The sequence below is a fragment of the Psammomys obesus genome, unplaced genomic scaffold, assembly GCF_907164565.1.
Source record: "Psammomys obesus unplaced genomic scaffold, mPsaObe1.curated_primary_1811, whole genome shotgun sequence".
Classification (NCBI taxonomy): domain Eukaryota; kingdom Metazoa; phylum Chordata; class Mammalia; order Rodentia; family Muridae; genus Psammomys; species Psammomys obesus.
In genome coordinates, this window is record NW_026596463.1 from 3673919 (window position 1) to 3698997 (window position 25079).

Sequence of the window (25079 nt, forward strand, 5' to 3'; positions counted from 1 at the left end):
CAATGATGTGGCAGGGTAAACCAAATAATGCTTTCCTCCCCGGTTTGCTTTGGGTCATGGTGTGTCACTGCAGAAATAGAAACCCTAACTAAGACAAAGTCCTCACAAATCTATGTTTATTTTATTGTCCAAAAAGACAATCGAATTTACCTTTCTAAGCAGGAATTAGGAGAGCTGAAGTTTCTCTGCTGTTTTACCAGTAAGCAATATTAGTAGCTTACTGTGTTAAGTTGAACACCTGTATCAGTGATTGCTGATAATTTGTCTGGCTGCACATACCTGTCTTGGGAATCACTATTTTTCCTATGAATTTATACAAATACTTTATCTATGAGGCAATGCCTATAATCTCAGGTTTATTGCTGCAGTATTCACAGCAGGTAACATATGGATAACTTGAATGTCTTTCAGTAAGTGAATGGACAATGAAAATGAAATATATATATACACTCACATTTATACACACACATACATATTGAAATATTATTCAATCTTGTAAAGAATGATATTCTGTCATTTGAAGCGAAATGAGTGAAGGAGAAGACATATGCTAAGCAAAGTTAAGTCACAGACAAATACTGTGTGTTCTTTGTCTGTGAACATTAAAATTGATCTGGATGTATATGAATGTCAATAGAGGCTAAGAAAGGTGGGAAATTGGGGGACTTTAAACCATGGGTCCACAGACATAACAAGTTCTAGGATTAATAATAACTTATTGCATAATTGGTGAATAACTAGAAGAGAGGTTCCAAACACAAATAACACTCAGGAGAAAGACTTATGTTTAATCAGTGTGTATTACAATTCATATTATATAAGTGGATTGAAACATTATGCTGTTGTGTGACAACTTTCTCTGAAGAGACAACATTGACGTCTGCTCGACCCAGGTAGGAATCCATGACAGACCCAAGAATGGACACCACCGAAGTCCAACTTGGCAAAACCAGGAGAAATTACTTAGAGGAGCAAAAATGACTCAAATCCCTGTAATTCCAGCACTTGGAAGACCCAAGACAGGATTATGAGTTTGAAGCTAGGTTATTCAACATTGCAAGGCACTCTCAGAAAGTTATATAAAAAAGGTTTATGTGGTCAAATAACATCAATGAGTATGTATTAAATTGTCAAACATAGGTGCTTGTTATTCAATTCTTTTGTAAATATACTGAAAGTCAGACCTCAACACCACCTCGTGGGCTTCACTGACACTTCCACCCCTGGTGCTAGTTTGCAAATTATGCACTTTCCATTGCTTCCTATGGAGACTCTGTGAACACTTCACTCCAGCCAGCATGTCTGCTTGCAGTCTAGACCCTGGCATATGTCAGTCCTCAGTGCCCTGCCAATCTCCTTCCGTGTTTATTGAATAAAGAAAAGACCTCTGGGAGTGGAGAGACCGTGAGAGTTATGCAGAGGCCTGCTAACTGGAGGATGGCTGCATCTTCATCCCAAGGCTGCAGTGACATCTTGGGAACGAGACACTCTCCACACAGATTTCAGGGTAGATATGGTCCGTACTGGAGCTCGCACAGCACAGTACCTGCCCTCCACTCACGTGTCTCATTTCTGTGGCTTAAATGGCATGTGTGCTTTTGTCATTGCTATGCCCAGACCCTAAGGGCTGGACTTTCCCAGTACCTCAATTATGGAAGAGAAGAAGCTGATATGATGGCATGACACATTGTCTTTGTGTGTGTGTGTTGTGTGTCCTTGTGTGAGGCTAAGGATGAATGTGGAGATCAGAGGACAATCGGGTGCTGGCCCTTGCCTTCCCCCTCCTCTCTTTTTGGTGCTTACTGTATACTCCACAATAGCTGACCTATAAATTCTCAGGGATTCTCTGTCTCAACCTCCCATTGGCCATAGGCTGAGGTTACAGATGTGTGCTACCACACCCAGCTTTATGTGGTTTCTGAGGGATTTGAACTCAGTTCTCACACTTGTCCAGTAAATGCTTTAAACATTGAGCCATTTCTCCGGCTCATTGTGCACAATCGTATACAGGCAAAAGCTTGTGTGCGGGAGGAAGTGGGGGTGGGCTCTGATTTCTGAAACCAAGGTCTATTCCATGAAGAACCAGGACATGTCAATTTCATCTTATTACCTACAATGGCCATAAAATTGCTGAACAAATCAGAGATGCTCAGTGAATAGCAGGAGATTGTAAATGACCTTTTTGTGTGTGTGTGTGAATTGTTATTCTGAACAATTTTGTGCAAAATACGGCTTTGGAAGATCTTTTCTCCATTTTCATTTTTAAGCTAATGCTTTAAAAAATATTCCAGATGAGAGTAAATCAAAATAGAGAACTAAATGTCCGTGGACTATCCAGGTTGTTATTAACTCCTCATTTTGAATTCTCATCTCAGCCCTTAGTTCCCTTGCAATTTTGCTTCACAATCAGAGTGTCTGGAAGATTCTTCTCATCTAAAAGCAGCTGTTTTCTCCCTGAGATCTACAAAGCAGTAAACGCTGCCGCTTGCTATCTTTCTTGGATTCAGGCTAGAGGCAGACAGCAGGGCATCAGCAAAGGACCAGGGAAAACAAGGTAGCACAGCAAAGCGCTTTGGCAAAGCAACATGAGACTAAAAGGGATTGTTTGCTGAAAGACTAGGAGTCCCATAGGTTCAAAGGAACAGTTAGCAACACAGTAGCTGCATGATAGGGAGTTTTAAATGTGCTATCAACAACTCACTTTATTGGCTCCTGGGAAAGAAAGAAAGAAAGGAAGGAAGGAAGGAAGGAAGGAAGGAAGGAAGGAAGGAAGGAAGGAAGGAAGGAAGGAAGGAAGGAAGGAAGGAAGGAAGGAAGAAGAAAAACACTAAAAGAAGGAAAGAGCAGAAAAAGAAAAAAGTCAGATGCCAGGATCCCAGAGCCCAATGGTGTTATTTGAAATTTCTGCTTGTGGGCCAGTGAGGGCAAGGCTCTGGCAGGGGTGTTTGCTAGGGAAACCTGGAGAGCTGAGTTCCATCCTGGTCACACATGGGTGATGCTGAGTGACTTTCTAGTCTTTCTAGTCTAGGCATTGGGGTTTTCTAGCTAAGTTTTCAGCCAGATTCCCAAAGCAGCTAGAGGGCAAGAAGTTGATGCTTGGTATCCTACAAATGAGCCCAAAATTCTTATTGCATTTAAAGCTTTTAGATTAATTGAATTTAGAGTTTTTAAAAGGATGTTGGTGGTGATGGGGCAATCAGCCATGAGACATGGCTGTGCTATCAAACCGGATATTAAGAGCACTTGACTGGTGTGATCAATTCAGGTCTCTGAGACCCTGGGAAGTAAGCACTGCTCATAAATGGCAATCTCTGCTCGGGTGTTCAAGCCTTGGCTGGGCTGCACTTCCAGCTTGTCTGAAATGTCTGCTGACTGTAGCAAAAATCCGCTTTGCCCTTGCCAGTCCATGCCAGTCTTTGGGATCAGCTACAGGATTTCAGGAAAGCCATTCTCTTACCCTGTACCATCCTCCCTCCTTCAGACGACAGTAGCATTTTCAAAGAATTAAAAGACTTAATGAGCTCTGGGCTTGTAGTGTGAAGGTCCACACTGTCCCTCGAAGGCCCATGTGTAAAAGGCTTTGTCCAGGGCAGGATGAGGACCCTGGGAGGGGATGGAACCTTTAGGACGTTGGGTCTAGAGGAAGGTCTTCAGGTCTTGGGGAGTTTGTCCTCAGAGGCCTTGGGAAGAGCTCCTCCCCTTCTCTTTTACCCCGCTCTCCCATTTGCTCTCCCTAAATGCTTAAAACCCACATCTCCAATCGCCCATGGGCTGAAGCCTCAGAAACTGAGAGCCGAAAAGAAGCCTTTTCTATTGGGAACCCGATCACCACAGGCGTTGGCCACAGTGGGGGACAGCTGATGAACACACCCACAGGCAGCACAAGAGGACTGCAGTGGTTTTGTGATGTGTACACGTCTGGCTTTGTTCTTACTCCTGGACCAGGAGTCTCAAACGTCCTGTGGATGGGGGCGTGCGTGAGTAGGGTGTATGTTGCCGTTTTAATTAGCCACTTCCCCCCTTTACACAACTGCTCACAGGAGCATGAGGAGTAAAGCAAACGGCACTCACATTTCTTGTTGCTCACTCGGCAGGAATTCCGCCTTGCCCCACAAGGATGCTGTCTGCACAGCAACCATATCAAATGAGCAATAAAAAGCGGAGCCAGCTCCAGGCTTGGCTAGACTTGTACCTTGCTTCAACAAAATACCTCAGGAGGTAAGGGGTTAAGTCCTTCCTCCCACTTCTGCTGCCTCCTCCTGATTCCGCCCACCTTTCTCTCAAGCAGAGAGCCCTCCACCCAGTCAAGCCTGGCTCTGATAAAAGTCAATGCACTTTTTGATCATCCCAATCACTGATGCAACTCTTTTCTTGACTGGAGATGGCTTAGATCAGTGCTGGTCGCCTCTGCCCTTACATCTGCTTTGTTGCTGCCAGAACAAGGAAATTTGCTATTTACATTTTTTTTTTTAAATTCAGTTTGTACTTCATAATACCCTGCACTTAAAGAACATGATTACTGCTAATTATCATTTAGAAAATTGTTTTTTCGCTTGATTAGAGATTTTAGCTGTGTGTACTGAAATCTAGTGGGCCTTCATTATGTGCTGTACTCTGTAGTAGGTGCTGGCTTACATATTAATATATGGAAATTCAGCTTCATCTGCTGCACCTTTTGATGTCAGAAGCATAATCAGTATAATTGGCTTAGATTGTTTTTCTCCTATTTGTATTTCATACTAGCTAATGTCATTAGTGAGCTAACTACCGAGTGGGGAATCTGCATTGTAGAGCTGCTTCCTGAGCACATTATTACCATTGATTTTGATTATTTTAATTCCCAGCCACCCCAGGCAGGCCCTCAAGCTGTGCCATATTGTTCAAAGACCTGCTCCCTTTTCCCTCTTCATCCCCCATTCAGAGAGCAAGACTTTTGATGCCTGAAAGCCCATCAGTGTTCTGATAAATGCTTATGCTTTTGGCTGGTCTGGGGCCAACTTGCTTTTTATAGCATGAGGCAGAGGAGGCATAGCTCAGGGTATGTGTGTCCTGTCCACAGAAATCTGGTGGCTGGTGTGGGTGGCCCTCAGACCAGGCTGTATGACTGCCTGGAACCTCAGAGCCTGGCATTGGGATTTTGCTTCCTTACCAATCTCGTGCAGCCTTTCTGCTGGCCCACAGCTGTCATTCCCTCTAGGCCTAAGGCTTTGCAAATCTATCTTTTGTACTTAGAAATCGATGGCTGGACCTTCTTAAGGATTGGAATCTAACTTCCTTTTGGGTTTTGATTGTATTCCAAAACCAACTGTAAAAGGAACCCCACATTAAAGTCTAAGTTTGGCTACGGCCAGCCGCAGATTCTGCTAACCTCCGGCTGGGGCACACATGCTTGGTTTTGTTGGTTATGAAGTCACTTGTCCGTGTATGGAGCTTGAGTACTAAGGCTGCAGGGAACTTAACAGAGTCTGTGTTCTGCATCTGCCAATTCATGGAAGAGGTAACAGAGACTGGGAGCAGTGAATAACTGTCTGGGCCATACGGCTGAGTGGTGAAGCGTCCCTTTGCCCAAGCAGGGCCTTTCCTCCTTAAGCGGTATCTTACTCCCGGGTGATGTGGTGCCGTAACATATTGTATACACCAGCTAATCACTCTGTGTGTGACTGACAGCTGTTGTGTGCTCATGTAGTCCAATGTGCTTTGGGGGCCAAGAGCTTTTATAAGGGAAATATAAAGGTACAAAAGAGAATATAATTAAAAGCACGTGTGTGTGTCGACACTCTGCATGGTGAGGGTGTTAGCAGGCTGACTCTGCCTGAACGTGACTCAGGGAGTCATTGGATTAGACGGCTGTGTCGGATTTCTTTAGAGAAGCGGAATGGGTAGGATACAGAAAGGTATGGCAAGAGGCGTATTATGAGGGATTAGCTCTCGGAGGCTCAGGGATCTGCTCACTGCAGGGTGGAGGACTGAGGCGGTTCTAGAACAAACCCGGCCTCGGAAGGACCAGGAGCTGATGGAGTCACGGCTGCTCTAAGTCCAGAAGCCTAAAAGTACGAGCTCCAGTGTTGGGGCAGAGAAGGCAGACGGTACAGTGGGGACAAGTTCACCTCCACAAACTGGATGATGCCCTCTGACATTAGTGGCAGCAGCCGTCTTTCCACCTATGTATAGATGTTACTACTAATTCCGGCCAGAAACACTCTCACATCACACTCAGAAATAATGGGTTGTTAGCAATTGACAGGTAACTATCGCCAAAGTCTTTCTGCTCTTTCTCTTATGAGGTCAGCTCTCTGCTTCTGTAGTCCCGAGGAAATGCTTCTGTCTAGGGCTCCTGGGAGGTGCCCTGGAGGTAATGCCTGCCCTGGGTTAGTACTTTTCTTCATTGTCTAGTTAGAATCCATGACTTTGAAATGTACTCCTCGAGAGAAGAGAGGAGAGGAACTGGGTAGAAATTTTCCACTTGAAATTTCTAGAACCTACCAAGTTTTAGAACCTACCAAGGTGTAATTGCTAATGAATGTAGTTATTACAATGATTCTTAATTATTAAAGGCACTTTGGAATTTTTAACCGGGAAGCCTCTGGGGTGAACATTTTAGACTTTGTGACAGTAGTGTTAATAACCAGCAGTTCTTCTAACAGTTGGTTTAAGTTAATTTGGCTTCATCAAAGGAAGCAAATAAAATTAATCTGGACAATATTTTACCACATATGTCTAGAAACAAGACTCTTAATCCTAAATAATCATTCCCTGCTGTTTCTTCTTTGAGCCAGCCCTCTTTTTGTTTGAATTTGTCACTCTATGATACAGGGAACTGAGCTAATGATTTTCTCTTCACAGGCACGAGAGAGGTCTGGTCTTCAGATTTACCTGGCCTGTGCCCATGGCATCCCACCTTCCTGTCCATGTCTCTTGAAAATGTCAGGCAAGTGGGTCACCTGGCCTCGAGCCAACCTTGGACGTAGCCAGGCATCTGGAGACAGGGCTTTAGTCTTGGTTGCCAGGGAACTTTCCAACTGAGTAGACTTGGATACATCACGGGCTACTTTAGATGAAAAGGACCAAGGAAGGGCGACACCAGTGGCTGTAGACCTCTGGGTTTCACCAACCAGCACAATTTCCAGAATGATTTTGGAGATCAACGCAGGACTATCAACATGGGTTTCCAAGCAGCACCACGCAAAAGTACCGAAGGACAGCTTTCTGGGAGCAGAATATACATTTTGGGTAGTGTGTGTGTATGTGTGTGCTTAATTTTAAAATTCCATGATAAAATGCGATATGGTGACCACCGAGTCAAAAGACCTCGTGAAGCCCCCTCTAGATAGAAAATGACTTAGATTTAGATTGCAACCCACCATGACCCAAAGGTGGTTTTCTTCTTGCTTCATTTTTTCTCCTGTGACTCTTGCCCTGTTGACACATTTTCTTCTTTTCCTTTCCTGTCTCCCTTCCCGTCTGCCTCCCCTGTCTAATTTACTTGCCATTTTCCTCTCCCATTTGCAGTTTCTAGAAAGTTTCAGAATAGCAAAAAGGCAATCTCTAGCTCCCCCCCCCCAAAAAAAATACCATTTGCTCTCACTGCTGAAGTAGTGTTCCCAACAGGTTAGAGAATGTTCATTTATAGAAAATCTTTTAAGTTGTGGGTTAAATAACATAATAACATAATTGACTGATAAATCAGCCCAGTGGGGAAAGGCCCTTGTGGCCAAGCCTCATGTCCTGAGTTCAATCTCTGGATGACATAGGCTATCACACCGACCCCATTACTAGGGGAGCTGAAGCGCGGTGCTCTTATACTGGTGTCAAGTGCTTTTCTTGCTGAGCTATCTCTTCAGCCTCCAAATGCTTTTCTAATTAGTTACTCTTGCTATATGAAATCAGAAACTGAAACCAAACCAAAAAACAATGGACTGGAGAGATAGCTCAGCCCTTAGGAGCACTGGCTGCTCTTCTAGAGGACCCAGGTTCAAGTCCCAGCATCCACATGCTGCTCACAGTTGTCTGTAACTCCAGCTCCAGAGGATCCAACACTCTTACAGAGACACAATAACAATGCACAGAAAAACATGAAACAAATAAAGTGTTTTTAAAAAGTAATAACTCCTAACCTTTCTCTAATAGAGATGCATTTTATCTTGTCTCTTTAAGTTTATCGGGTATGTTTCTTTTTCAGAGAAAAAGAAGAACAAGTTGAAAACTTCACTGAGTTCATTTTCTTGTGAGTCTTGCTGATCTTAATACTTTCATTTGGACCAAAATAGTAATCATAGGTCTGGTTTCTTTTCAACATTTCGCTTCATAGTTTCAATAAAACATTTTCAAAGTATATAAGGGTGAAGGGCAAAACAATTTCTTACAGATTAGACAAAATTACTCTTTCTGATATCAGTAGGTATCACTTGGTTTGGCTTCTGGAGAGGGATTAGGCAGAGTGTATCTTAATATAAAAGAGAGTGCTTTAGAAAACTATAGACTTGTATTTGCACCACAATAGAACATATACTCATAAATAGAACACATTCATGTATACTGACAACTGAGTTTATTTGTACAAGTTTGAATTTGAAGACTCTATACCTTTTAATTAATGGGGAAAAAAGCCACTACAAGTTCTCCAAACCTTCAGGTTTTTGTTTCTGTTTGGTTGGTTGAAATCCTCATGTTAGTCAGGTTGCTATGTTTCCTCGACATTCTGAGACGTTTTGTCCGTGGGAGCTTTCGATGATGACTCTGTGGTACTCAAGCTCCATAAGAAGAGTCTGGGATCTCCACATAGAGATACTTTGGTCAGCACTGCCAGAGAGTGAAAATTCAAGTGAGTGGAAGGCAACGGTGAGCTTGCGGCTTAGCAATCCGAGCCAGAGCAGCGGAGCTCCGGAGTGCAGCGTTCCACGGTCCCGTCCGTGTGCATGAGCACCGACTATGCGCCACAGCATCCCGTGGCTGCTGAGTCCTCCCAGAAAGACTCCACTTACCCCGGCAACAGCAGCTGAGCAGGGCCCTCAGCTTGGAACATGATTTAAGTCCGGGCTGCCCCTTAGCCACTGCGGACTTGGCTACCTCCCTTCCCTGCCACCACAGGGAGTTACATTTCCTCCTCTGAAGAATGACAATATTTGCTCAGTTATCATGAAGATTAGATGATGTCATAATCCCCTTTGCATATGACCATATGTAACCAAAATACTGGACAGAAGCAACCTACGAAATGAAATATTTATTTTGGCTCAGGGTTTCAAAGGGTTTCAGTCCTTATAGTGGTGAAGACAATTTCTTGCGGTAGGGGTATATGGCAGAGGCTGGTCATAGTGGCGGGCCAGGAGGAGGAAGAAGCTGCCGGAAGTAGAGACTGGGTGTAAGTTTTGGAGTCCCCCTTGCCCAAGGACCTGCATCTGCCAGCTATATTTTAGCCCCTAAAGATCTACAGCTTCTCAAAATATTGCCCCCAGCTCGGAGACCAGCTTTCACTAAGAGACTCTGGAGGACACTTCAGAGACAAACCATAATCTGAAACGTGGGTGATGATATATTATAAAGTCTGTATTCTTCTTTACAGTCATGATCCCAAACCTTCGACTGCACAATCCTGTCGAACAGACATGGCTAAGAACTGGCAGGGGCTTTGCATGCACCCTACCCTCTAACTTCTCAGCTCCCCAGCTGCGACCCCAGTCCCCTTCTCTGCTTCCTTTGTGGGTTTCATGACAGCAATGGATATCAATGTTATCCCAGAACTAAATTAAGTCTTGTCATGTCATCAGACAGACTCCAAGACAGGACAGACACAGACCTCGGATCCTTTGGGATCGGTGACAATTATTTCACCCCCATGGTGTGGGATGATCTGCCCTTCAGGAGGGAGGTTAGGAAAAGTGGAATCTGCCATCCTGTTTGGGGTGGAGGGCAGACAGTTCTGGCTTGTGAGATCTGAGTGTGCTGTCTCCACAGAATGGTGGCCATGTGGGGACCCACACTTTGTTCTTGGCTCTGAAGGCCAATCCACTGGCTTCTTGGCAGGAGGGAACTGGAGCATCTGCTGGGACAGAGAGGAGAGTTAAATGGAGTTAGTTTCAGTTTCTCAGTTTCTTGTCACCAGGGATGGGCAAACCCAGTAGTGGTCTATGTTTTCAGAAAAATCTTGACTTATTTCTCAAGCATTTGGGGTTTGGCTAAGTTTTGTATGTGTTTTGCCAGCTTTCCTCCCTTAATTATTAATATTAAACCCATGTGCATGAAGTAGAATGGAAACTTAATAGCCATTTTTATATTTATTTACATCAATGCATCCCATAGCTGTGTGGAGAAAGGGCCGTTGTATCTTGTAGGCATCTTTGCAGACAGTTTAGAAAGTGTCACATCAATTTTACCCCTTCTCTGCCCACAACGGCATTTGGCTTTGAGGATGGTGAGGATCGCATCCCAATTCCAAAGCCATGATGCTTACGGCAGATTTTGAATACTACAAAGTGAGACTTCGCTGTCTTAATTGCACTCAACTCTGAGGCAGTTCTGTTGGTAAAGCCTTCAAATGCATTTTCAATAAACCAGATGCTCTCTCAGCAAACATTATTCTCTACCTCCAGGTCTCATGTACAGTTGCCAAAGCCATGGAAAACAATTTCTATGGGCATCATTGTTTTCCAAGCACAGTGCACCGGTTTGGTCCCAGGCAGTAGGAGATGCGGTCAAGAAAAGTGTTCATTTCCAAATAAATAATCCTTACCTTCTCATTACCAACTAACACATCTGGGTCTCTTTTATGCACACACAGACCTAAGTGCACGAGAAACACTGATTTAAAGGAACAGGTGTTATTTTGTTACAGTCACCAAATGTAATAGTATGCGTAACCGTTTGTCCTGACAGCTGGGGTACAGCCTAGATGTACAGATCCAGGCCTGGGGTGGGAGAGGAAAGCCTCAGGGATGACTAATATGGTGAGCTTATTTCCAAAGGCTCTGGAATGTTAATAAAGCATACACAGCCATGATGAGGATATGTAAAGTGCTTTAGAAGTAATTAAACTGTCCAATGTAATTTTCTAACAGAAATTATTTCATTTTAATGATTTTTGTATTGGAGGTGGGGAGGGCATTAAAAATCAGATTATCTGATTATAATTTGCAAAGCTATTTGTCTGAGAAGGTGGATGGTTTCCATTTTTAACGAAATATTTTATTTTGAGATAGTTACTCACCTTTTTCTTCCTGTGTTCCATGCTGGATGGCTTTTTAGTTACCTAGTTTCTTCCACTTCACATCAGGGGTGTTTGAAGCAAAAAAACAAAAACAAAAACAAAACAAGAAAACAATAAACAAACAAACTAAAACAACCTAGGAAATCTACCGCCCTTTGTTCCTCTAGTCTATCAGTTTCCTCTCACTTTTTCAAGTTCTGTTTCTTTTGTCTATGAGATCAAGGTTTCCTTAAGCTTTGTGGGAGGAAGAGAGGAAAGGGTATCTACTCTACCTTCCCATTTTCACACCGGACACAGGACAGACATCAGACATAGCCGAGACTGGTGTCAGAGGAAGAAGGAGTCACTTCATGCTTTCTGCCTATCAGGAAAGGCAGATGTTTTGTTCTTAATTGTCAGTCTTATCTTGAGCCAGACTTTCACTATGGCCTCCTCGGCTCTCTCCACAGCCCCAGACCTTCCCAGGCTTCACTTTCCACCAAGGCTGGTCATCTGTAGCAGTGAATTTCCACCTGTCTTTCCAGAAGAAAACACTGGAAGGCAAAGCCACAGCCCCTGGGAAAGCTCGCATTTCTGACAGCTCCAATTTCTTCCACTCTCTCTCATTACGACTCTTCACTGATATTGCAGCTTATCAGCGACTTTTTTTTTTTATCATCCAAAACAGGAAAACATTTTGTGTAACTACATGTATAACACAATTAAGATTTGGGGCCCATTAAAAATGATTCTGCCCACTGAAGCTATATTTTGAACACTGCTTTTTGCTTTTTTTTTAATGATGTTAACTTTGCCTTGAAAACCCTACACTTACGTGTTCACACGCGTACACACGTGCAGAGGCTCCAACCTGAAAACTGGCTCTTAGCATTCATGCTTTATTGAGCCAATAAATTGCAAATTTAACATTTTAGCCAAATCGGACGCCAAGTGTTTCATTTCAGACCTTAGTGTCCATATTGACAGGGCTTTAAATCTACTACTTGTGCATCTGGAGCTTGTTAGATGTTTATAGCTTGAATGGAGCCAAATGTCAGTGGCACCTCTGTTCTGCGGAGGGGTCCAGAACTGCGCCTCACTGCTCCGCTTGCTTCCAGGAGGTAAGAGCACGCCCCGAGGCCCGGCCTTTGGGGGTCAGCTCTATGTGGGAAAGGCCATGGATGGAGAGATTGGTTGGGTTTATAGTTGCATGTTTTCTCATAATCCAGCCCCAGAGTGCAAGTGACATGCTCAGGGACATGACATGCACTGTGATGGGCAGACTCTCTGGAGGAGAGCACAGACTTTCTATGATGCTCTAGGTCTCTGCTGTTCAGTATGCAGCCTCTAGCCATTTGTGGCTGCTAAACATTTAAAAGACAAAATGTGCAATGGAAAGATTGACTTTTTAAAAATTTAATGTTAGAATATTCAATTTTCATAAGCACATGTGCCTATTATATAAACCGTTGTTAATAGCCTGATGATAAGACTAAGATGTGAAGAAATATCAATAACTGGTTGCTTTTTTCCACCCATAACTGCCCAGAACAGAAACATTTTAGTCCATCCCACCATCTCCCTACCATTCACTTGTGAAAGGTAAATGAAGTGTCTGTATGGTGGAGCCCTGTGGTGACTGTGAAACGCCCAGGACCACATGCTAATCCAAGTCTCTCTCCTGGATCAAGATGTGCTACTAAAATGAATTTCTTGCCTCAATACATCCCCCAAAGACATGGATTATAGATTCAGACAGACCTTGGCTTCATTACCATCTTGCTGTGACAAGATACTTCACCTCCCCGAGCCTCAGTTTCGCTACATAAAACAGGATTGAAATCCATCTGTGTGGATATTATTTATTGCTGGATCACATTTGAAAGCTGACCTCCTTTTAGACAAACCACTGGTCTCTACAAAATTCTTTCAGAAAACCCAGAATCTTAGTCTTCCCTGATGACCATGCCCCTGCATCACCTCTGAAGGTGAAGAGGCTAAACATAGCAAAGGCTAGGTGAGCATATTTGTGGTAATAATAGAATACATAAGTAAAGCTTTGAAACTTTTTGAAAGTATATGACTGCCCCACTACAAATTAAATAAAATGGTTTACATTTTAAAAATGGTTAAATAACATCCTCTACAATAACATAGGATTGAAAATGAAACATCCCCCAAAAATAAATAAATTAGCTTAGCAGGGAATATAATTTCAAGATGGTCTTACAGACATCTAGTATTACGTTAGAGAGATTTCTATTATCAAAAGAGCTTCAAAAATGAAGCTATCAGTATAAAAATAAAATCCACTTGTGATAACTATTTTTTTATGTCTGTTTAACTGGCCTCGGCATCCAGGTGTTCAGACATTGTTCTGCGAGGGTGTTTTTAGATGATGTTTACATTCAAGTCCTTGAGCTCTGAGTAGAAAGGATGGCCTTAGGGATTATATTGTCCAGTGAGTGGAAAGTTCAGCTAGTACTGAAGGGTGAGCTAGAGACTTCTTGCAGGCCTCATGTGCCAGACTGGCTCTTTCTGGTCCCACAGTGCACTGCAGTTTGCTATTTAAGCTGTAATTCTTTCCTGAATATCCAGCCCTTGGCTTCTCCAGGAAGTGTTTGAATTTCTGAGCTTGTACTCATTGGTGAGATGAGTCCTTAACATAAAGCTTGCCTATACATTTCCTCATCTGCTTTGGACTAATATGACCCTCAAGAGTCATATGGCAAAGCCCTATCCCCCAGTGTGACGGTATTTAGAAGGGTCTTTGGAAGAGAATTTTGTTAGGTTAGTTGCACGGGGCAGGGTGGGGACAAAGACTCTCATTTCAGCATTAGTGGCTTGTAAGTAAAAAGGCCACTTCAAATAGATGGCCATCTGCAAGTCACCAAGAGGATTTTTTACCATAACGTGGTATCCGATTTCTGACTTCCAGCCTTGAGCACTGTGAAAAGGTATATTCCTGTGGATTAGGTTACTTTGACATAGGGTTTTGTTACACCACCCTTAGCTGACAAATATTCATTCTATTGGTTGTTTCCCTGGAAAACTTTGGCTAATATCTCACTCTAATAAAGGTTATTGGAGAACGTAACCAAGACACACACAGTGTGCCTTGTACACAATAGGCACTTGCTGGACATCAGGACCTACCTCAGTCTTTCCTATAGCATGAAGCAGCCCATGTGTAGACTGAGCCTACCCCCTACTTGCTGTTTGTCCCAGTTCAGGGACTTCTGGTTTCTACTATACAAATTCTAGCTACCTCTTCAGGCTAGCTCATATCCTGTTTGTACAGAGCAGCTTTTCCAGATGATTCCAATAGAAAACCAATCCCCCCCCTTCAACCTCTAGTCTGCTTAAAAATATGTCATTACTACTTAACACTTTTGCATACACTTCTGTCTTGAATCTCTAACAATCGCCACTGCTAAGAGATATGTACTGTGCCCCAGGTAGAAAGCAAGTGCTTAGCTCATGCTGTCTTGTGTAATTCCCAAGAGACCCTGACAGTGTATGCATTAGTATGCCCACTTTTCATCTTGCAAGCCAGAGATCCAGCTTGTGTAACTACACTTTGATGGAGATGACATTTTAAAAGACTCTCTGACATCTTTCCCTTTGGCATTCTGGAATTCCGTTTTCTATTACTAATCTACTATTAAAGTTGGTCACCAGTGTTGTTGGCATAAGAGAAAATAGGAGTGGCTCGGGATACAGGGCTCTGTCGCATACCCTGGTTCACATACACGGTGAGTAATGTCAACCATTTTTCCCCAGCCTACTTGGCATCAGGAGAGTAGACACTTGTCAGTGTCTCCAGACACTGACAAGAAGCTTTGGGAAAAATTAATTTCTTCCCAAGGGTCTCATGAGTAGAAACTTATTTCTTCTTTGTCTTCCTTTTGAGGTGACAAGAGGGGCTTTGCATCAGAAACTATCTTATCACCACCAGAGGAGGCATGAAACTGGCTGAGAGTGGCTGTGTGAAATTAGAGGGAGACCCAGCAGCCCTCTTGCTGCTAAGCCGCATAACAGCATTGGCTTTTGCACATCTTAGCCTTTTGTCAGTGGGGAGGACAAATAATCTTCTGGGGTTCAAGTCTGTGATGAATTGTTATTACAGCTAACTGCATTCCAACAACTCCAGGTGCATCCTGGATCTCAGCTTCCATTCTTTTGAGTCCCCAGTGAGGTGATGATCTTGAAAACTAGACTTTGAGAAACAGATGGATTATGTGGTTCCAACGGCTTCTTGCTTCAGCTACAGTCAACATATAAGGTGAAGAAGAATGTAAAGGGAAGTTGTTTCCATAAGATGTGGGTCCCCAAGGAAGTGGGGCTGTTCTTCCCCTAGCTGGAGAGAGAAATGTAGTTCTCTCCCAAGAGATGCCCAGACATGGAGATAGGAGGAGACCAAGAAGACAAAGGCTAGGAAACAGAAAAGCAAAATCCCAGCTACAGAAACGTGTTAGCAGGTACTTACTGCTAGCATTTGGATCCAATCAATGGCATTCAAAGTGGTCATTGGCTCCTATCTGCTCAAGGCTTAAATTATTTGTGATGAGTATACAGGGAATAGCGTTATATCCCACTGGAGACTGGGGAAGGCTGGGTTTTCTTTGCACTGAGCAGGCCATGACACGGGGCAACCGGGATGCTCTGAAGAAGCAGAAATGATTCTGAGAAGGCTCTCGACAAACGTCTCAAAGTCAGAGTTGTTCCCCACCCAGTGATGCCATAATATGGGAGCTGAAATTGGGTATTTAGAAATAAAAATTTGCAAAGGTTTTTTTTTTTTTATTTTCTTTGCTTTCATTTTATGTGGCTCTGAGTGTTTTCCTCCATGTGTGCATGTGTACCTGGTGCCTGCAGAGAACGGAGAGGATGCTGAATCCCTTGGAACTGGAGTTCGTGATAGTTGTGAGCCACCATTTGGTACTGGGAACTGAACCCAGGTCCTCTGCAAGAAGAGCAGGTGCTACTAGCCATTTCTCACCTCTTGCTGTTCCCTTGAACCTAATACTGAAGAATTTGGGCTGGCATTATATAAATCTTTTTAATATAATTTTCTCAGAAGTTAAATTTTATTGCATTTTATGATACTGTAGTCTGAATTTTTTTTTTTGTCATTTAAAAACTAACATGTAATTTAGATAGAGGAAAACCACCCCTTAGAGCAAGTTTGAGATGTGCGTATATTTTGTTGCCTGTATCCTGAAATGTGGAAGGATTTCACCCCGCCCACCAACTCCCCCCTGTCGCTCTGCTGTCAACTCCTCTTGCCTCCTTGTGTGACTGGCAACTCTACTCTCTTCTCTGCCCTGCCATCTAGTTTTTTAAAAAATGTAGCAGAGAAGGGCCACACATACCTGGCCTGGGAACCTCTCTTCTTCTGCTCGGCACTCTCACTGGAGAGTCACAATTCCTTGCGTGCGTGTTACTTGTGTGTTTGTTTATTAATGAATAGTATTGTATGGAAGAACCACACTTTGTTCTCATCAGTCCTCTGTTGAGGCACAGTTGATTGATTTCCAGCTTGGGACAGTTATGAGTGAAGCTGTTTCAAACATTTGTGTTTACTGTTTTGTGTGTAGATGTATGTGTGTGTGAACATAAGCTCTATTTCATTCAAGTAAATATCCTAGGATGGGGCTGATGGATTACAAGACAAATCTATGTATAAATGTAAAGGAAACAGCAAAGCTGTTTGTGAAGTGGCTGTACCATCTCACATTCATCCCCGCTGGCAACACACCGGACCCCAGTTGCTCTGCATCTTTGCCAGCAGTAGGTACGGCTGGTTTAAAAAGTTCCAGCCTTTGAAATAGGTATGAGATACTATCTCATTCTGCCTTTACCTTGCCTTTGACTTGTAGCTGATTCGGTATTAGTATGAGGAACAGCTTTCTGGCGATCATTTGCCCTTTGCACATTTCTATTGGTGAAGTCTCTGTTCAGTCTTTTCCCAATTGTAAAAAAGCAAAAACAATAACTAGCTTATTTCCTATCTTTAAACTGTGGTATCTTCCATGGATTCCGGATAGGAGTCCATTATCAGATATGCGCTTTGCAAATATTTTCTCCTAACCTTCTTGCCTTCTCATTCTTTAAGGCAGGAAATTACTTTCTTCGGTAAACTTAGTTTACCAGTTTTATCAGTTTCTTTTAGGCATCGTACTTTGGGTATCGTTGCGGGACTTCCAGAAGTGTTTTGATTTAGGTTTTGCATTTAGTTCTATGATCCGTGCCATGTTAATTTTTGTGGTTGTCCAATAGTCTGACCACTATTTGTTGAGGGACTCTGCATGTGATTTAAAAATCAACACAAACAAAGCGAATGGTCATTCAGCAAGGACAGTCTGAGGAGTTCCAGTGTTCCTTACACTTCATTAACTGCTGCCTGCATTCTGACTGCAGGTCACAGCCAAAATGCTCAAATGTGCTTCACCTGGGCCGGGGCTGCTCACCTTTCACTAAGGCTGCTTCTAGGCTGGATTGACAAAGCAGAAGTGACCTCATCTCCGATTAATCAAAGGACAGCTTCTTAGCTCTTTCTATTTTGTACAAAACAACAAACAAAACAAAACAAAACAAAAAAAAACTATCTTTAGAAATCTGATACAAGGTTGGCTTTTTTCCACTTATTCTTTTTTTCTTTTTCCTTTCTAATCTTTGAACAATCAAACTTATAATTTTTCTTCCCAATATGTTACAAACCTCTCTGCCTGCTGGAAACATTGGGGAAAGATTCCCCCTCTCTTCTTTTTTTATTACCCATTGCTCTGTTCCGAATAGTTGGAAACAGCTGTATTTTTTTCTTCAATCTGTGGGAAACTTGGAAATTGCTGAAGGCTGGCAAGCAGCTCAAATGAATGTGTGAAATGCGACATCAGATTCCGGAAGGGAACGCAGTCCAGCTCCCATGGCTCTGGTTCGCAAACTCCTGCAGAGGGGCATTCAGCACTAGGGGGTAGCTTGTTTATCAGCGTGGTCTGCTTACACTTCTGGAAGTGAATCTGCAGCCCAATCTCCTGTGCTGGCACCTGAATAATTAGGCCAAGCCTCATGTTGGCATAAGAGTTGCTGGCCCAGGTTGACATGGTAACCTAGTATGAGTGGGAATGATGTGGTATTGCTGGAAGAACATTTTATCACAGGGAGAATAATCAGTTATTCTTGGCAAGGCTGTTCATCCTGAAATCAAGGCTAACTCCAAGGAAGAAAGGCATGCTTCTCTTGTCTCCCCGTCTTCTCCGGAGTGTGCTAGGCTCTGTGGGTAAATCACCCTGCTCTCTGGAGCCGTAGTGACAATGAGATGTGTTGGTTGGCCTCTCTGCGACTCTGTAAAGTCACGTGGAAATTCAGGAACCTGTTTATCTAATCTAAGCCCATTTCCTCAAATGACAAGATGTTACATGCTCGGTATTAAATGTAGAAGGCGATCCCTTTCCTGATCTACGGGAAAGATAGTAGCATAAGGACGAGAAACCTGAAATCGCCAGCTACTTGAGGGTCACACTGCCTCCCGGGCTGTTTTCCGTCTGCATCAGGCCTGATACGTGCCTGCTCTTACCTTAGGAATTTCTTTCTGGAATTAGGTCCCTTCAATAAAGATCTACTTAATAAATTGCATTTGATCCTGTAACCCACAGGTATGTGGAAAGGGACAAAAAGGCTCCTACTCTCCTTCTTCTTGGATTGTTTTCTTCCTTACTTGCATAATAGCCCTTATTTTCTTTTGCACTGTGTGGCTGCCCTAAGCTCAACTTTATATCACCCTCTATTGCCAGCATCCAACAGAGACTTAAGGAGCCTCTGGGCCCTGTATTTTTAGGTCAGTTTCCTGGCCTGGGCCTATCTTAACTTGGATGTTCATTCCTTGTTTGATCTACATGGCTTGGGACCAGTGTCACGGGCACACCGTGCAATCAGGGGTGGGGGGGGAGGATGGTCATAGTCTCAAGAGGACAGGACAGGACAAGTAAGCTGCCCAGCAAGCCCCCGGGACACGCTGTGCACATCAGAGTTGAAATCCAGTGGAGGAAATGCGAAGTGGTGTGAACACTAAACCCCATTCAGAAAAAGGCACAGGGTCCCACACACCTACCAAGGGGCCAGACTAGACTGAGAGAATCTTGGCAGATCTGCACAGCTGCACCAGGAAATGTGCATTGCGGAGCCTGTTTCCTTCTATTTTGACTTTGCAGAGACCCACACAGACGAAAAAAAATCAAATCATTCTGTTCTGAGTTCTGATTGTATGTTTGACAAGACAGGACTTCCTCCGCCTATTCTTCATAGGTGTCCCTATCTGTCAGTCTGTCTGTCAGATAGACCATTGCACTACCTAAGAAATAAGTTTTATTTGCTCGCCTTTTTCAAGAGATACAGTAAGGTCAGGTCTCAGTCTGTCTCTGAGGCCAGATGGTTTATGAAGACACAGAAGCTTCATGGTGGGAGGAGAGGCTGTTGTGAGGCGGGAAGAGAAGTCAGAGGTCAAAGATAGGGCAGTGCGTACACGAGAATTGGCAAGTGGGGCACTCTGGGAGAGTCAGAAGAAAGGGAGAGTGTAAACTCAAAGATGAGGAGGAGAGAAGGAGGAGAAAGAAAGGAGGAAGAGAAGGAGAAGGAAGAAGAGGAAGAGGAGAAGGAGAAGGAAGAAGAGGAGGAGGAAGAGAAGAAGAAGAAGAAAGAGAAGGAAGAAGAAAGGGGGAAGAGGAGAAGAAGATGGAGAAGAAAGAAGAGGTCTGCCGAACTGGTGCTCACTGAGATAGAGGAGGAAGAGCCGTACAGGGAGCTTCCTGCTCTGCCGTGGTATATGTGAAGCTCTAAATACAGAATCTACCCTGTGGTCAAAGTGGTGCTTTTCTTCCAGTGTGGACTGGGAGAAGCACGTGAAAGGCAAGGAAGACAGAGAAGGGGCAATTTTAGCTCCTATCAGATACCTCAGGGACTCTGCAGGCAAGCAGACCAGACCTTGGAGAGAAGCCTGCCTTCTGGACAACAGAGAAGTGTTGCAGCAGGAAAGCTCAGGACAGTAGGGCTGCCTGTACAAGACCGTGGCAGCCAGCCTTTCCCCATGGGTGAAGGAAGGGCTCTCAAAGGCCCAACCTCTGGCTGAAGAGCTAGAAGCCTTCAGGCCTTCTGAGGGACAGCCAGTTTTCCTCAGGAACAAGCTGCTTTCTAATGCTCACACACTGCCCTGTACATATCAGAGTTGAGAGTATAAGTGGAGGAAATGGCAAGCGGCATGAACATTTACCCCCAAGTGGGCAGCCTTACACTCTCGTATGTACGGACAAGTCTAATTGGACTCAGTAGCAATCTATCTATGTAGATCTATATACAGCTATAACTATCTCATGTATCAATAATTATAAAAGATAATATAGCAATAATAATTGTAGAGACGGAGAACAGGAATCTGAGAGGAAGATGTGGGAGGGACAGTAGAGGAACTAGAAAGAAAGGGAAAAACAGTGGATTTGGTAAAAATACATTGTACTCACGTATGACATTTTTTTATTTGAAGCAGGGTGTTTCTGTGTAGTAGCCTTGGTTGTCCTGTACTCACTCTCTAGACCAGGCTGTCCTTGGAGTCACAGAGTCCACCTGCCTCAGCCTCCCAGTGCCAGGATTACAGGCATGTACCACAGCGCCCAGCTTCCTTGTATGACATTTTAAAGAAAAAGGAAAGAAAATTTTAAACTGTTAATCTAATCAAGAAAAGGCTGTCATTCTGCGGACTGATGTCTTGCTGAAATAGGTAAATAGATAGATGAAGGAAAAAGTAGTGGCACCTACTAAACCCTGACTGTGCAGCAACTACTGCGCTCAACACTAGGAAGGCGCTTAGCACCCCAGGAAAATCCAGTCGGTCCGTGTTCAGAGGAGACTTAGAAAAAGGTCAGGCTGATTGAAAGAATTAAAGTTTGCGTGTGCACACGTGCATGCTTGCCTGTATGCGTGTGAAAATCTATCAACAAACTGGCTTGTGGTGTTTCTGCAGAGGACCTTGGGACTGTGAGGCCAATGTGCAAGCCAGGGTCTGTCTTATCAGCTCAGGGCACCAGGATCAGAAGTACACCTGGCAACGGGACTGGCTTATTCAGGCAACAGGGAGGATGTTTGTCAGCAGCCCACTGCTTCCGGCTTCTGGGCTCCAAAGCGACATTTTTGAGAACATTGTGTGATGCACCAGGGATGATTGTTAAAAAACCGCCAACAGATTCTTTACGTAAGAAATGCCATTTAAAAAAAATGAGAAAGCAGAATTCTTCTTTGGGTGATGAACAGGAAGCAGATCTTTTAAATCAAAGCTTCATTAATTTTCAGTGATTTTGACTTTCATTATTGTAGGCAGCCCTTTGATCTTAATATATATAAATATATATGTATACATAATTGATTGTAGAAATGCCAGATGTGCCAGAAGGAAATGCTGATCTATATGTACAGTGTCTTTGGTTGCTCTGAGGCCGAACCTGAGGGAATTAGGGTTAGGGGTGGCCAAGTGCCTGAGTGCTCATCCAGGATGAAGTGCCTTCAGATCACATAGGGTTGTAGAGTGCCAGGGAACAAACAATCGGGTTGGTCATGAGACCACAGCAATGTTTTTGCTTCTGTGTACAAATCATGGGAATCCCCACATATTGTGGTAAAATCAGAGTCCAGTAGCATTGCCAGATGGAGTCGTCTTGTGTCCAAACCTAGACTCTGCGTCTTGATGCAAAGTGGCTGATAGGATGTCTCCCTGGGGCATAAGCTGCTATAGCCCAGATGGCAGGATGACCCCTGTGGAAGAAACATATGGTAGGCTCTATCTGTCATTCACAGAGCAAGAGCTCATGAGAGCCAATTAAACAAGAGCCAACGCCACGGACAGTGGGCCTCTCTGGCCACAGCTGAACAGAAAGCAAAATTCTGAGAGGCAGGGAAGAGGGAAATCTCTCATGGGGATGCTGAACATCAGCAGAAGATGGAAAGCAAGGGGATGGATGGTGGAGAAGGCAAGGTGAAATTAAGAGCTGGGTCTCCACAGTGCTTTGAAGTTCTCTATGGTGGAATTGTCAATAAGTGCACAGCACGAGCCTTGGTGCAGAGTTTTGGTTAACTCTCATTTTCTCTGGAGTGATTTCCTTACCCTGGGGCCCCAGAAAAACATGCTAAGACCAAATTGAAAGTACGGGTATAATTCAGGGAACGCTGGGGTATGAGTGTGGAAGCGAGCCAGGAGAGGGAGAGAAATCAATAATGGGTGTGCCACGAGGCCAGCCTCCAAGATGAGCCACTGGGACTATCTCACTGGGGGAGCACCCCACCCCAATGTCATCCCACTCGAAGCCCAACTCCACTTAGTGGTGAGTGCAGGAGGTCTCCTGGGGATTTTAATCCTACAATCCTTAGCCTGCCTGCACAGCTGCACAGTGAGCCCCAACAACAGGAAACACTGGGAGGGACAGAAAGGCTGTACCTGTCTTTGGCAGCTGGACAGTATGTGCTGTGGTAGGGGCAGACGAGAGAATGCAGCCAAGGCACAGATGTCAGTAACAACCATAATTTTTCTTTCAAAAGTATTTCATAGTGGGGATCTGATAACCGAACACACACATTTCTCCGTGGGAAATGAAGTGTTTTTATTCATTGAGGAAATAATGTGCTGTGTGTGGTTGGAAAATGGCAGAAGGGAGAAGTACAGGGAAAGCCTCTAGCTCACTTCAGAACAGAAATAGCCTCCACTGACCGAATAAAAAGCTGCCTTTCTGGTGTCTTCTCTGCTGCTGCCACCCATTTGAAAACAGGGTCTAGGATATGGAAGAAGAGTAAGTTCCTGGGCCTGAATGGCATTTATAGAGGAGACTCTCAGAATGACTGGGAAAGGGAAGCTTGCTTGGAGTCTACCTGAAGCCCTTGGTCCATCTCTGCAGTTTCATCATAGACTGTAGGAAGCATGAAACCATTCCCACGAAACAGGACCCATTGTGTCATGCCTATTAGAGTTTTATGAGGCAGCTTGTTGCACTGAGGTATAAAGATGGGTATTTAGTTATTGGACTGACTTTATGAGCTATTTGCAATAAAGGGGAGTCTAAGGAATGCTGCAGCTTGACGTTGACATGGACCTTTTCCGCAGAATAACAAATGAGCATAAAGCAATATAATCTCACAGGAGACAGAAAGTGAGAGAGGGAAGGCACTTGGAACCTGGTACTGGTATATATGAGAATATAACAGACAAGAAAGAACGTCCATTTTTATTGGCAGCACCTGACTTCAAATCTCCATCTCCCTCCTCTGAGGGAGAGAAATACATGGGTGAGGTGTCATAAGTTTGGGATCTTGGTCAGAGGCCAGTGGGACTTCCCAGGCCGAGGATACACTCTCTCCTTCTTAAGATCCCAATAAAAATAGGAGGAAGAGAAATGCATAGCGCATAAGTGAGCTATGGGCCACACGAGCTGTGGTGGTTATAACTAAGATCTAAACAGCTAATTGGGTGACTAAGATGTGTGTGTAGAGCAAAGCTGTTGAAAAGCTTCGCTCACAAAGTTGTCTCTAGCATGGCTTCTTTGGGTTGGCTCTGTCTCTTATGTCATAAAGAATATGGCATTGTTTTGTAAACTTAGAGCACATATAATAAATGTATAGACGAGAAGCAGGTCTTTAGAGCAGAGCCTGAATGGAGAAGATTCTGAAATTGTAAGTCTCCTGATAATGGATGGAGACTCAGCCGGGTAAGATGGCTAAGCAGGACCATCTAGGCAAGGCCCGAGTGACACTGGGCAGGCACATCACCCCTCTGTTCCTTCCTTTCTTCCTCTGAGAGATGAGAGCATGAGAGTCCTCATTGCATAGTTATAAAATACTTAATTACACATATATTTTTTGTATGTGTGCACGTGTGCACATATGTTTCTGTGTGTGCGTACATGCATTGGTTCACAGAGGTACTGGGTGCAGACGTATCAGTGACCAGAGCGATCAGATCCCACTAGCGATGCAGGCTTAGAGCCCCAAGTGAGAACAAAGCTCCGATCCTCTGCAAAGACAATGCCTGCTCTGAACTGCTGAGTCATCTCTCCATTCTCTAGGAAATGTCCAGACCAACGGACACCTATTCAATGCTTCTGCTGTTTAAGAAAAAAATATTAAGATTAACCCTAATGAGGGCCCTTTGCCATGTTCGTTTGTAATGGCCAAAGTTAACCGGTATGCCTCACTTGCTCATGGACAGATACTTCCTTGGAATGCTGGAGCCGACTGCTTTCTCCACAACCTGCTTAACTTTATCTTCTGCCTATATATATGTTTCAGTGTCCTGCCAGACCCAGGTGTTTCCTACAGCCACAACAGCACCAAAGCAGCTACCACAACTCTGACCTCGCAGACTTCCAACAAGCTGTACCTGCACCTTCCCTCCCAGCCATGGATGTTCTTGCAGACCCTGGACAGCATCAAAGCAGCCTGTTCTTCCTGGACAGCACCCCCAGTGTCAGCAGGAAGTAGCCAGAAGAGAATCTATGCCTGTTATTCACTTATTATTAACAAAAGGCTGAAATGGTGTGCTTCAGGCCCAGGACAGGCAGCTCCAGGTTCTCCCAGCGTTCCTCAGACTCTACCTGCTGCCTTGCATGGCTGGCAACTCTCTACTGACAACCTATACGCTAAATTTGCCAGGGCAGAGGCTTCCCTTCCTCCTCTTGACCATGTAATCTGACCATTTTGTTGCTATTATTTCTTCTCTCTCTTAACCCCTTGCATGGCAACCAAGAGCCGCTTCCAATGAACCTAAATTCATATACTTTAACTCACCTTACATGAGAAGCAGCCCAAGTTCCTCATTTTTTAATTATAGAAAAAGGGAGGAATATAAGTATTTTGGCACCTGCTT

At 43.9% G+C, this 25079-nt stretch overlaps 1 long non-coding RNA gene across 1 annotated transcript; it reads right to left on the minus strand.

The window, feature by feature from the left end:
* Nucleotides 1-9208: 9208 nt before the first annotated feature.
* LOC129670027 (uncharacterized) lies at nt 9209-12323 on the minus strand. The gene is made up of 2 exons (XR_008719113.1): nt 11204-12323; nt 9209-10039 (listed from the first exon to the last, which is right to left on the minus strand). It is a non-coding gene; the product is annotated as an uncharacterized LOC129670027 (long non-coding RNA).
* Between the last annotated feature and the right edge of the window lie 12756 nt (nt 12324-25079).